Below are 15,166 nucleotides of genomic sequence, written 5' to 3'. Positions count from 1 at the left end.
ACAAAATATTATGGGTATTGGGTATTTCAATGGAGCCTAGCAACTTGGAGACATGGTGGAGCTTATTTCTCTCCATGTTTCAATGGAGCCTATCTAGGAGAAACAGTGGAGGTTCCTTCTCTCCATGTTTCAATGAGCCTAGCTTGGACAAGTGGTGGACCTTTCTTTCTCTATATGTTTTAATAGAGTTAGCTTGGACAAGTGGTGGACCTTGGAATGAAACCCCCATGTAAAACATATCATGGGCATTTCAAGTGGTGAGAAAGGATACCATTTAAAATATAACCTTATAGGTTGGACAAGTGGTGGACCTTAACACATAGTTCTTCTTAATATAATGACATAGAGTGTACAAGTGGTGAATCTTGAGACCAAACCACTCGTGCTACTAGGGATAATAGGTTGGACAAGTGGTGGACCTTGAATGTAAACCCCTCATGTACAAAATTATGGGTTTAGGGTATTTCAATGGAGCCTAGCTTGGAGACATGGTGGAGATTGCTTCTCTCAATGTTTCAATGGAACCTATCTTGGAGAAATGGTGGATCATCCTTCTCTCCATGTTTCAATGGAGCCTACCTTGGACAAGTGGTGGACCTTTGCTTCTCTCTATGTTTCAATAGAGTTAGCTTGGACAAGTGGTGGGTCTTGGAACAAAACCCCTTTGTAAAACATAGCATGGACATTACAAGTGATAAGGAAAAATATCATTCAAGATATAACCTTACAGGTTGGAAAAGTGGTGATGGACCTTGACAAGTGGTGAAGGATACCATTTAAGATATACCCTTATAGGTTGGACAAGTGGTGGACCTTAACACCCAGTTATTCTTAATATAATGACATAGAGTGGATAAGTGGTGAATCTTAAGACCAAACCACTCATGCTACTAGGTATAATACGTTAGAGAAGTGGTAGACCTTGAATGTAAACACCCCATGTACAAAATATCATGGTTTTAGGGTGTTTCAATGGAGCTAGAATCTTGGAGACATGGTAGATCTTGATTCTTTCCATGTTTGAATGGCACCTATCTTGGAAAAATGATGGAGGTTACTTCTCTCCATGCTTCAATGGAGCCTAGCTTTGACAAGTGGTGAACCTTTGCTTTTCTCTATGTTTGAATAGAGTTAGCTTGGACAAGTGGTGGACCTTTGCTTCTCTCTATGTTTGAATAGAGTTAGCTTGGACAAGTGGTGGACCTTGGAATGAAACCCCCATGTAAAACATATCATGTGCATTTCAAGTGGTGAGAAAGGATACCATTTAAGATATAACCTTATAGGTTGGACAAGTGGTGGACCTTAATACACAGTTCTTCCTAATATAATGACATAGAGTGTACAAGTGGTGTATCTTGAGACCAAACCACTCGTGCTACTAGGGATAATAGGTTAGACAAGTGGTGGGCCTTGAAATAAAACCCCCCATGTACAAAATAAAATGGGTTTAGGGCATTTAAATGGATCCTAGCTTGGAGACATGGTGGAGCTTTCTTCTCTCCATGCTTCAATGAAGCCTATCTTGGAGAAATGGTGGAGCATCCTTCTCTCCATGTTTCAATATAGCTTAGCTTGGACAAGTGGTGGATCTTTGGTTCTCTCTATGTTTCAATAGAGTTAGCTTGGACAAGTGGTGGACATTGAAACAAAACTCCCATGTAAAACATATCATGGGTAGTTCAAGTTGTGAGAAAAAAAACCATTTAAAATATAACCTTATAGGTTGGACAAGTGGTGGACCTTAACACCCAATCCTTTTTAATACAGTGACATAGAGTGGACAAGTGGTGAATCTTGAGACCAAAGCTATCAAGCTACTAGGGATACTAGGTTGGACAAGTGGTGGATCTTCAATGTACATCCCCTATGTACAAAATATCATGGGTTTAGGGTGTTTCAATGGAGTCTAGCATATTGGAGACATGGTGGAGCTTGCTTCGCTCCATGTTTCAAGTGGTGGACCTTCAATTATTTTCCCATGTCTAGTTTAGACAACCCATACACTTTGCAACTCTAAAGGTTGGACGAGTGGTGGAGCTTTGTTTATTTCCATGTTTTAATGGATCCTAGCTTGGGCAATTGGTGGACCTTGGAAAAAATTCCCCCCTGTACAACATAGCTGAGTTTTTTCATGTTTTAATGGAAGAGAGATTTGACAAATGGTGGAGCTTGCTTATCTCCATGTGGATTTTAGAACTAGCTTGGACAAGTGGTGGAGCTTTGCTTTTCTACTCTTCATAATACAATGATGTATAGGTTGGTTACATGGTGAATCTTAAGGCCAAACCTCCCATCTTACTAGAGATGATAGGTTGGACAAGTGTTCAACCTTCTATCATTTCTCCATGCCTATAATTAGACAATTAGTAGAACTAGCATCTTTCTATGTTGTCTAGAGCTGAGCTTGGACAAGTAGTGGACCTTGCTAATCTCTTCCCTTGGTTTATTAGTTTGAAGACTCATTATATATACTTGCTTAGATCTATATAATTACTCATTAGTTAGGTTACAAGTAGGTATGTAATTTGTTAGCCTCAAGGGACTTTGAATATTGAATAGTAAGAAAGTCAAGTGCTGGTTTGAAGATCTTTTGCTTATCTAAACTAGACTCTAACTCAATAATAAGTCTCTTAAGTTCCACGAATTGTCCTATCTAGGCTCCAAAAGAGTCTTAATTGGTTTGTGCTAGATTCTAACTTCCTTGATGGGGTAGAATCCTAGAAAAATGAGGCACTATAAGTTTTACCTTAGCTCAAATGGATTTTCACTTAAACTAGACTGCAATTTGGCACTCTAGTATCTTTGTCTTGATGGAGTTTAACACTAGATACATAGTAGTGATATTTAAGCTTCATGTCTCTTCACTTGATCGAGATATGAGACCATACTTTCAAGGTCACCACTTGTCTTACCTAAAGACCAATGTGAGACATGGGAGCAAGAAAGCCATCCGATATTGTTTTAAGGACTATTACATAGACAATCAATAACTTAAGTAAAGCAAAAAGACTTGGATCTTTCACAATTAATAACTTAAGTAAAGCCAAAAAGACTTGGATCTTTGACAGTTTTTTTCAAACTAAAAAAGCACAATCTCATGCTAACAAAACTATAAATCACAATTGAAAGTTTTGAACGAGAAAAAGATCAGCAATCTTATAAGAAGGATACTTTTCATTTCATTTGATGATTACAAACTAAAAGAAAGTCTCTCAAGAAATTGATAAACAAAAAATGTAGGTGACTGCTTCATTATTTTGAGCAAAAATATCAAAATCTCTATTGATTGAGCTCCATCTAGTAGTATCCTTTGTAAGATCCTGCAGGAAGGAATAAAAAGAAAGATTTGTTAGATACCATGCACATGAGTGTTCAAGTATGTGTATCAAGAATATATGACATGTCACTAGTACCTTAGGGTTGCTTTCTATCCAGCCTTAGAAGATTGTTCTCAGCTTTCACCTTATTTATATAAGCCTTTGCTGTGGTTGCCTTCAAAACTCCTTTTGTGTTACAACCCAATTGCCTAGCTAAAGTGGTCAATTGTGACGCCTTCATGCTTTCAATGGGTGTACGCTCCTTTGCTAAGATCTCTTGTATTTGGGCTCTTCTCATTTCATTGCGGTGGCTTGTGTCACTTGCATTTTCAATGATAGTTTCATCCCTGTCACCTTTTGCAGGTGGTATTCTTCTTGTAAAGAACACCTTAGCTGACCAAACATCATTTTTCTGCTTCCAATACTCCATGATTTGTTTGTATTCACTATCATTTGTCACTATAGGTTGTCCATAACGATTAGAAGCAATTAAATCACGCACATCCCTTCTCTCATCAAGCTGAATCAAGTATGGCAGTAGCTCCTCCAAGAGCATATTGTCAACCATCTTCTCAGCATCAAATTGTGGTGGAAAAATGCAATTGTTTGCTGGTGAAATACATCCCTTGTAAGGAGAGTCATCAATAAGCACTGTTCTTTGTGGATCACATTCAAACCCCATGGCAATTTTGGCTAGAGGCTTGAACATTGCCTCAACGTTTGGATTGTCGGGTCTAAACAATTTTTGAGTTTGAGCGGTGTAGCAAACATCTTGCGACCAAATTGCAAAGAAAGGCAATGTATCCTCAGCTAAGTTGTTTAGTGCTGCAAGGATTTGATACACATTATTCCTAGTAGCTGTCGACCAAATTGCAACATTAAACCTCTGTAAAATAGTCTTCAAGAATTGGATGCAACCTGGCCTGAGTATAATATATCTTTTTGAATCCATTTGCACTGAGTTGTGGTGTGAGGATGGTTGAGGGGAACGTTTCAACAATAGACCATTTAAATCCAATATAATTGTAAGCATGGATTTCTCAACATCTACGCTACATGACGTAGTACCAATTGGCAATAGCTCGTGAGTGGACTTTTCAGTCTCTTTTGATGTATGTTGCATTTTTGAAGCATCGATTTCTTGGTTCTCATTATTGGAAGCTTGCTCAAGTTGCACAACACTAGACTCTAGTATAGAAATATCATCCATCTTGGGCACTTTAGAAACCATAGAATCTATGGATTCTATAGTTGTTGACTGAACCATAGGAGCATTATCCATCCCAGTTTGTGAATCTAAGAAAACACACACACAAATGGTATCTCAAAACCACTAGAATTTTATTCACCATATTTATATGTAGAACTCCTAGTAAGAAATTTATTTAAGGTAAAGTCGTTGTTAGAATCCTTGCAACCATTTTCAGCATTCGTACACCAAACACCACTTGTCTAAAATACAATCTACTAACTCAACATTTTCCATCCTACACTTTATTAAAGATGAGTACTTAAAGTGAAAACTAAAAGCCACCCTTGTTGAGGAAACATGGATACAAGGTCCACCAAATGTCCAACCTAGACTACAAGAAAACAATTAGAGATTTGGCTTAGATTTGGATTCAAAGGCCACCACTTATTCAAGTAAGATAACTCCACTTGTTTAAGACAGTAATGTTTGAAGCCCCACCACTTGTCCAACCTAGACATTGATTAAATTTTGGTAAGATTTATCACAAATCTAGAGTAGAATCAAGATTCTATGGCCAAGGTAGTCAAATAAGTTAGACAACACACAAAGCATAAGAGCACTCTAGATTCTCGTTGAGCATAAACTAAACAATAATCAAATGTTATATTCACTTGAGATTTCATCCATGAAAAATGAAAATGATGCATGTACTTGAGATTTCCATCCATGTACAATACTTTACAATGTCAAGTAAAGTTATAGTCAGCAAACAACTCTTCTCCTGCTTCAACTTGACAAATAGTCTCAATGCATACATGGCCATATTCTTCTGACTTGATGTGTGAAGAGGTGCATTTATGCCAAGGTGGCAAATTTGGATCAAATGTATAGCGTACGTTGGGACAGACATTTGTACTGTGAGAACTATTTATATAGCCCGACACGTTTCCTTCTTCTACACAACCAATAATGTATGATTGATCTTCCTCTTCTTCTATGTTTGGATCCTCTAGAAGAGAATATTTATAAGCTCTTGGAAAAATTTTGCATATCTTTTTCCAGTCTTGAAATCTATACTTATGCCCTCCATAGTTTAGAATAGTCAAACCACTTTCCAGGGTAGTATGCACAAATAGCCCATAACCAGCTCCTTCAATACATGAAAGTCGCACTTCAAAATCCACACCGTTAATATGGAAAATTACATCTTTGGGAATAGGAAAAGTTGGTGTCCCAAAAGGATCTTCATGCCAATCATAGTGTGAAATACATCTAGTTTTTATATCACTTAACTCCTTTGTGTCTGCAAAAAGAAGAAAATATTATGCATAAAATAATGACAATATCAAAGAAAGATATCATTATTTTATAGTCCAATAGGTCCATTGTATGGAAGACTTAGAGTGCCTCTTACATGGTGCCTCCAAGGTTTCCAAAAAATAAAATCATTGGAAAAAAAAGGCCACTGTGTCTCCAATCTATTGCCCATTTGAAGCATAGAGAGAACCAAGGTCCACCACTTGTCCAAGCTAGACATGGAGCATTGACACAAGATCCAACACTTATCCAAGAACCCTATAGTATATGTGGTAACATGGGATGCATTGATGCAACAAAAGTAGTCTAGCCTCCTCATCCATCTCTTTTTTCTTGTAGCCTAGAGGGATTAGTTTCAAGGTCTATCACTAGTCAAAAACTACACATAGAACATTGATACAAGGTTCCACCACATGTGAAACCTATCATCTCTAGTAGCATGGATGGTTTGATATCAAGGTTCACTGCGTGTCCTACCTATACTCTATTGTAGCATAGAGATTTTGGTTTGGTGGTACTACACTTGTCCAAACTTGGCTTGTTGTTGATATCTGGAGGTAATCAAGGGTCCTCCACTTGTCCAAGTTAGGCATATAAAACAATTGCAAGGTCCACCATGTGTACAACATATGATTGATTATAGCATGCATGGTCTTATTTCATGGGCAACCATCTTCTCTCCAACATGTGTCCAACCTCGGCTCCATTGAAGCATGGAGAGAAGCAAGGTCCACCACTTATCAAAGCTATTATTTTCTCCCAGTGCTTTCAAAACCCATAATACGTTGTACATGGGGGGGGGGATTCTTGTTTCAAGGTCCACCACTTGGCTAAGATTGGATCCATTGAAACATAAAGAGAAGCAAGCTCTACCATTTGTCCAAGCTAGGTGCCATTGAAACATGAAAACCCCATAATATGTTGTATACGGGGGGTTTTTTCACGGTCTACCACTTGTCTAAGCTATGGTCCATTGGAACATGGAGAGAAGCAAAGCTCCACCACTTTTCTAAGCTAGGATCCATTGAAACATGGAGAGAAGCAAGCTCCATTGTTTGTCTAAGCTAGGCTCCATTGGAACATGGAGAAAACAAGCTCCACCACTTGCCTATTATTGCATAGAGATTCTGGTTTGAAGGTCCACCACTTGTCCAACCTTGCCTTCATGTATGGAGATAATAAAGAGTGCAATGCTTCTCTAAGCTAGGGACATAAAAGAGTTTCAAGGTCCACTACATATACGATCTATGATGGGTTGTAGCATGGGAGGTTTCATTTTAAGGTTGACCACTTCTCCAGCTCCGCTTGTCCAACCTCAGATCCATTGAAGAATGGAGAATAAAGGTGTACCAACTCTCCAAAATAGGCAAGAAAATCTCTATAAAACCCATGAATTGTTAATATATGCTATGCTGTGGAGTTTTGTTTGAAGGTCCACTCCTTATCCAAGCTACAATCCATTGAAGCATGGAAATAAGTAAGATATATCTATAGTCCAAGATAGGATCCATTGAAACATAGAGAGAATCAAGGTCCACCACTTGTCCAAGCTATGCATGGGTAATTGATATAAGGACCACTACGTTTTCACCTATACTATGCTCTATCATGGATGGTTTCATATACCACCAATTTTCCAACCTATTTAGTAGGTTGTATTATGGGGGTTTGGTTTCAAGGTACTTCACTTGTCTAAGGTGGGTTCCATTGAACCATGGAGAGAAACAATGTCTACCACTTGTCCGAAATATGCTCCTTTAAAACATAAAAGCAAGGTCCACCACTTGTCCAAGCTAATGTTTCTCTCCATTGAAGCATGGAGAGAAACAAGGTCTACCACCTGTCCAAAATATGCTCCATTGAAACATAAAAGCAAGGTCCACCACTTGTCCAAGCTAATATAACAAATGGGTGTTGGTTACAAGGTGTACCACACTTGTCTAAACTAGTCTCATGCAAGGTCCACCACATGTCCAAGCTATATGATCTTGGTTTGAAGGTCTACCACACCTCTTGAAATTAGGATCCATGTAAGGTCCACCTTTTGTCAAGCTATGCCTTTAATGAGTACTAAAACTAAGTAAATTGCAGTACTTAAATACCTTTCCAAGCTCATTAAGATTTTGGTCTCTAAGGCCACCACCACATGTCTAATCTATGCTCTAATTGATTACTTATGCTAGTTCTCAAAGTCCAAACATAAGCTCCCTTCTAGCAAGGTTAGTTTAAATTTAGGCTCCAACACCTGTCTAAGCTAGGTTCAATTTATGAAGCATCACCATTTAACCATGCTACGATCTAATGTATCATATCAAGGGGGTATTGATAAAAGGTCCAAAACTTATTGAGTTCAAGCTCTTAAGTAATTAAGTCTTTGTGAGTATTAAATGTTATAGTTTTAGTCTAAAGATCCACCATTCAAAAACTCAAGTAATTTATTATTTACATTCAAACCTTGAATGCTTGAGATAAAAAATACAAACTCAATCAATACTATATAAAGCAAAATCTAACATTAAGAGTATCAAATCAGTAACAAGAAACACTAACATGCACAAGAAACTCAAAACATACGTGTCTCCATTTCCAAAAAGTCCTCCATTGACAGAGGATGTTGTTGTTGTTGTTCTTCTTCTCTTTGTGGAGAGCACTCCTCTGTAACAGGCACAATGTCATCTGATTGCGAAGTGGATTGTTGAAGTCCAGCCCATTTTTCTATATCTTCATGAGACTTAACAAAGTCTAGCAGCATGGTCTCCACATTTTTTGCCTCCTCCACACTATCAATTAAGCATATAACTTCTTTTTTCTGTTGTATTCCTTCTTGTGCAACCAAGGAGCCATCACCAAAAACATCAACAAGCTTGCGGTCTTCAAAACAATATGTACGAATGTAGTGCTTGACCAAAGCTCTTTTTTTGGCCTCCAAATATTGCAAATCTGACATATCGTTATCTGCTACTTGAAGAAGAGAACAATCAATTGGCATGGGATGTTCCTCTGATCTTCTTCTCAGGTCTTCAAATGCATTGCCTTGTCCCAAGAAGGCAATAACTGTTAGGAATTGAATTGCTCCTTTGCAAGGAGCTGATGGAAAGTGATGCAATGCACCACAACAATGGTAGCTCAGATTATCTCCCATGGCGTGAAAGGCACATTGCAATTTTGTGAAGTTAGTGAAATCCACAAATGCAAGAAAGACAAATCCAGGATCTGTTGACCCTCCAGCAATAGCCAAGATCCCATCCAAAGCATTGTTAAATGTCTCCTCACTCCACTTCAAATTGCCTCCAACGTTTTTTGTCATATCTAAAACACATAAGCCAATAGGCACTTTATTATTGAAGTGGCGCATCAAGTAGAGATTGCCTTCCATTTGTAGGCTCACCACATAGATTGACCATGGCAAATCTCTAGGCTCAGTTTTCTCCTTTTGAAGGTGAATTGCCCATTGCATGTATTTTATTGCTCCATCTGGAAAAGCCATTTTCTTTGTTCCACGCGTCAAACTAGATTTGATCCATTCCTCGCATAGCATTAAAATTGTTTTATAAACAACATCATTGATGTTATACATTTTGACCACCTCCTCCCAGTCTTTACATGGTGAAGACTCATTCAAATTGTTGAAGCCTTCAAGAAGTGCATCTTGAATCAATTTGTCTTGCTTCAACTGCTTGATTCGATCATACATGTCAGTTGCATCACCATCCTTTGCACTCTTTGACAGTAAAATCTTCTCATCTCTAATCTCTTCTTGAATAGTCTTTACCTCTGATTCCTCAAGGCCACAAAGGTATCTAAATACAGTTGTTGGGGGTTTCTTATTCTCCTCTTCTAGCTTTTCAATGATTTCTATCCAGCAATCATAAACTAAATCAGAGTACGTGACCATGTGTGCCTGTTTAGCAATCCAACTTGCTGCTGCACTCATTCTTGCCAATCGAAGAAAAGCCTAAAAAGAAATAGAGAAATAATTAAACTATTGAGCAAGATTTGTTAATTAAACACTATCAAAAAGACAAAGAAAATAACTTACATCCCATCCGGCACGAGATGCATGTCCCTCTGCAATTCCACTTGCTGCCTTTGGTGGTCGTCCTGAGAAGATCCATTGACTCCGTAAATGTCTCAATATTTGGCTGTAAGGTTGCTTGACATACAATGCCTGAGCCTCCTCATTTGCAATGGCAGATATAGCAGTTGCAACAAATGGAGGAGCATTCACAACAATGCGAGCCTTTCTAAATTTATACACGCTAATCAGTCTTTCAAAGATCTCTTTGTTGTTTTGTTCATTGTGAAGCAAAACTTTTGCAGCATAGATTGAATGCTGCCCATCAAGAATCCAATAATGATAATCTTTAATTTTTTGCTCCTCTACCTCTTCTACTGCCAAAGGAGTCCCCTTCTTTGATTTTGCATTTCGAACAGGCATCAAATATGCACATGCTGCAGGCTTGGTCGTACTCCGTGAAAATCCAAATAACACACTTTCAGCGTGTTTTTTATCCATAATACGTGCATTATAGTGATCAGGAGCAAGCCAACAATTTTGAATAGGGATATCAAATTCCCTATATTGGAAAGGAAAATAATTTATGTACTTATTCATTCCACCTGTATCTTTTTCTTGTCCTTTCATGGCCTCAGCTTCTAAAACATCTGGATCCACAATTCTCATCTTTGACATTGAACCCTCTGTTGATGAGGATGCCAAAGATGCCTTGTCTACATCCAAAATGGAACTAGTTCGCTTAGCTCTACTTTTTGCACTTTTGCTTGCTTCTTTGTGGATGGTGGTCGTGAAGCTTTCACCTTTTTTCGTTGTAGTGTGGCAATGATGGAGCTTTGAAGTTGATCTGCTGTGATATTTGGATTTGATTCTGCAAACTTCCATCCTCGAGAAAACATTGTCTCTTCTTTGTTTCTAGACATGCGCTCCAATGCATATGCTCCTGGAGATAGTTGAAATTCTAGATTCATTGGAACTAGAATGTCAATGCATTCCACCTCGGATGACTATCAACTACAGAGACAGATGCTTCCACAACTTGTCCAACATCTTCAAACAAGCTGTCATTCTCCTTTTTGGCAATAAATAGATGCACCTTATGAAATTGTGCACCCTCTATACCATGTATGTCCAAATACCATTTCCTAAGATCATTGCAAGTATAGTCAACTGAGACAGCAACCCTTGCAACCTGTTTTTTTGGAGCCATCTTTCCTGAAACAAAAAAAACCAAATGTTATTTTAACATATACTTTTTTGTAATGATTAAGTTTGTGTGAATACAAGGTCCACCACTTGTTCAAGCTAGATCTAAGCAAGTATACATAGTGATCATTTAAGCTAGTAAACTAAGGGAAGGGAGAAGTAAGGTCCACCACTTGTCCAAGCTCAGCTCTAGACAACATGGAGAGATTCGAGGTCTACTAATTGTCTAATATAGGCTAACTATATTGAAACATAGAGAGAAGCAAAGGTCCACCACTTGTCCAATCTAGGGTCCATTGAAACATGGAGAGAAGGATGCTCCACCATTTGTCCAAAATAGGCTCCATTGAAACATGAAGAGAAGCAAGATGCACCATGTCTTTGAGATGCTAGGCTCCATTGAAATACCTTAAACCCATGATATTTTGTATATGTGGGGTTTAAATTCAAGGTCCACCACTTGTCCAACCTATTCTCCCTAGTAGCATGAGTGGTTTGGTCTCAAGATTCACCACTTTTCCACTCTATGTCATTATATTAAGAAGATCTGGGTGTTAAGGTCCACCACTTGTCCAACCTATAAGGCTATATCTTAAATGGTATTATTTACCACCACTTGGAATGCACATGATGGGTTTTACATAGGGGTCTGGTTCCAAGGTCCACCACTTGTCCAAGCTAACTCTATTGAAACATAGAGAGAATCAAAGGTCCACCACTTGTCCAAGCTAGGCTCCATTGAAACATGGAGAGAAGGATGCTCCACCATTTGTCCAAGCCAGGTTCGATTGAAACATGAAGAGAAGCAAGCTGCACCATGTCTCCAAAATGCTAGGCTCCATTGAAATATCTTAAACCCATGATATTTCGTACATGGGGGGTTTACATTCAAGGTCCACCACTTGTCCAACCTATTATCACTAGTAGCATGAGTGGTTTGATCTCAAGATTCACCACTTTTCCACTCTATGTCATTATATTAAGAAGATCTGGGTGTTAAGGTCCACCACTTGTCCAACCTATAAGGCTATATCTTAAAGGGTATTCTTTCTCACCACTTGGAATGACCATGATAGGTTTTACATGGGGGTTTGGTTCCAAGGTCCACCACTTGTCCAAGCTAACTCTATTGAAACATAGAGAGAAGCAAAGGTCCCCACTTGTCTAAGCTAGGGTCCATTGAAACATGGAGAGAAGGATGCTCCACCATTTGTCCAAGATAGGCTCCATTGAAACATGAAGAGAAGCAAGCTGCACCATGTCTCCAAGATGCTAAGATCCATTGAAATACCTTAAACCCACGATATTTTGTACATGGGGAGTTTACATTCAAGGTCCACCACTTGTCCAACCTATTATCTCTAGTAGCATGAGTGGTTTGGTCTCAAGATTCACCACTTTTCCACTCTATGTCATTACGTTAAGAAGATCTGTGTGTTAAGGTCGACCACTTGTCCAACCTATAAGGGTATATCTTAAGGGTATTATTTCTCACCACTTGAAATGTCCATGATATGTTTTACATGGGGGTTTGGTTCAAGGTCCACCACTTGTCCAAGCTAACTCTATTGAAACATAGAGAGAAACAAAGGTCCACCACTTGTCCAAGCTAGGCTCCATTGAAACATGGAGAGAAGGATGCTCTACCATTTGTCGAAGCTAACTCTATTGAAACATGGGGGGTTTACATTCAAGGTCCACCACTTGTCCAACCTATTAACGCTAGTAGCATGAGTGGTTTGGTCTCAAGATTCACCACTTTTTCACTCTATGTCATTATATTAAGAATATCTGGGTGTTAAGGTCCACCACTTGTCCAACCTATAAGGCTATATCTTAAGGGTTATTCTTTCTCACCACTTGGAGTGACCAGATAGGTTTTACATGGGGGTTTGGTTCCAAGGTCCACCACTTGTCCAAGATAACTCTATTGAAACATAGAGAGAAGCAAAGGTCCACCACTTGTCCAAGCTAGGGTCCATTGAAACATGGAGAGAAGGATGCTCCACCATTTGTCCAAGATACGCTCCATTGAAACATGAAGAGAAGCAAGCTACACCATGTCTCCAAGATGCTAAGGCTCCATTGAAATACCTTAAACCATGATATTTTGTACATGGGGGGTTTACATTCAAGGTCCACCACTTGTCCAACCTATTATCTCTAGTAGCATGAGTGGTTTGGTCTCAAGATTCACCACTTTTCCACTCTATGTCATTATATTAAGAATATCTGGGTGCTAAGGTCCACCACTTGTCCAACCTATAAGGCTATATCTTAAACTTTATTCTTTCTCACCACTTGGAGTTACCATGATAGGTTTTACATGGGAGTTTGGTTACAAGGCCCACCACTTGTCCAAGCTAATCTATTGAAACATAGAGAGAAGCAAAGGTCCACCACTTGTCCAAGCTAGGCTCCATTGAAACATGGAGAGAAGGATGCTCCACCATTTGTCAAAGATAGGCTCCATTGAAACATGAAGAGAAGCAATCTGCACCATGTCTCCAAGATGCTAGGCTCCATTGAAATACCTTAAACCCATGATATTTTGTACATGGGGGGTATACATTCAAGGTCCACCACTTGTAACCTATTATCCTTAGTAGCATGAGTGGTTTGGTCTCAAGATTCACCACTTTTCCACTCTATGTCGTTATATTAAAAGATCTAGGTTTTAAGGTCGACCACTTGTCCAACCTATAAGGCTAGATCTTAAAGGGTATTATTTCTCACCACTTGGAATGACCATGATATGTTTTACATGGGGGTTTGGTTCCAAGGTCCACCACTTGTCCAAGCTAGGCTCCTTTGAGACATTTAGAGAAGGATGATCCCCCATTGGTGGAAGATAGGCTCCATTGAAACATGAAGAGAAGCAAGCTGCACCATGTCTCCAAGATGCTAGGCTTCATCGAAATACCTTAAACCCAGGATATTTTGTACATGGGGGGTTTACATTCAAGGGCCGATACTTGTCCAAGCTATTATCACTAGTAGCATGAGTGGCTTTGTCTCAAGATTCACCACTTTTCCACTCTATGTCATTATATTAAGAATATGTGGGTGTTAAGGTCCACCACTTGTCCAACCTATAAGTATATATCTTAAAGGTTATTCTTTCTTACCACTTGGAGTGAGCATGATATGTTTTATATTGGGAGTTGGTTCCAAGCTCCACCACTTGTCCAAGCTAACTCTATTGAAACAGAGAGAGGAGCAAAGGTCCACCACTTGTCCAAGCTAGGCTCCATTGAAACATGGAGAGAAGGATGCTCCACCATTTGTCCAAGATAGGATCCATTGAAACATGAAGAGAAGCAAGCTGCACCATGTCTCCATGGGGGTTTGGTTCCAAGGTCCACCACTTGTCCAAGCTAGGCTCCTTTGAGACATTTAGAGAAGGATGATCCCCCATTGATGGAAGATAGGCTCCATCGAAACATGAAGAGAAGCAAGCTGCACCATGTCTCCAATATACTAGGCTTCATCGAAATACCTTAAACCCAGGATATTTTGTACATGGGGGGTTTACATTCAACGTCCACCACTTGTCCAAGCTATTATTGGTAGTAGCCTAAGTGGTTTGGTCTCAAGATTCACCACTTTTCCACTCTGTAATTATATTAAGAATGTGTGGGTGTTAAGGCCCACCACTTGTCCAACCTATAAGGCTACATCTTAAAGGTTATTCTTTCGTACCACTTGGAGTGACCATGATAGGTTTTATATTGGGGTTTGGTTCCAAGGTCCACCACTTGTCCAAGCTAACTCTATTGAATCATATAGAGAAGCAAAGGTCCACCACTTGTCCAAGCTAGGCTCCATTGAAACATGGAGAGAAGGATGCTCCACCATTTGTCGAAGCTAACTCTATTGAGACATGGGGGGTTTATGTTCAAGGTCCACCACTTTCCAAGCTATTACTGCTAGTAGCATGAGTGGTTTTGTCTCAAGATTCACCACGTTTTCACTCTATGTCATTATGTTAAGAATATTTGGGTGTTAAGGTCCACCACTTGTCCAACCTATAAGACTATGTCTTAAAGGTTATTCTTTCTCACGACTTGGAGTGACCATGATAGCTTTTACATTGGGGTTTGGATCCAAGGTCCA

This window comes from Adiantum capillus-veneris, chromosome 14 (genome assembly GCF_014529385.1).
Source record: "Adiantum capillus-veneris isolate H3 chromosome 14, ASM1452938v2, whole genome shotgun sequence".
NCBI classification, from domain to species: Eukaryota; Viridiplantae; Streptophyta; class Polypodiopsida; order Polypodiales; family Pteridaceae; genus Adiantum; species Adiantum capillus-veneris.
The sequence above is the reverse complement of the archived record's forward strand: the minus strand, read 5'-3'. Positions refer to the sequence as shown.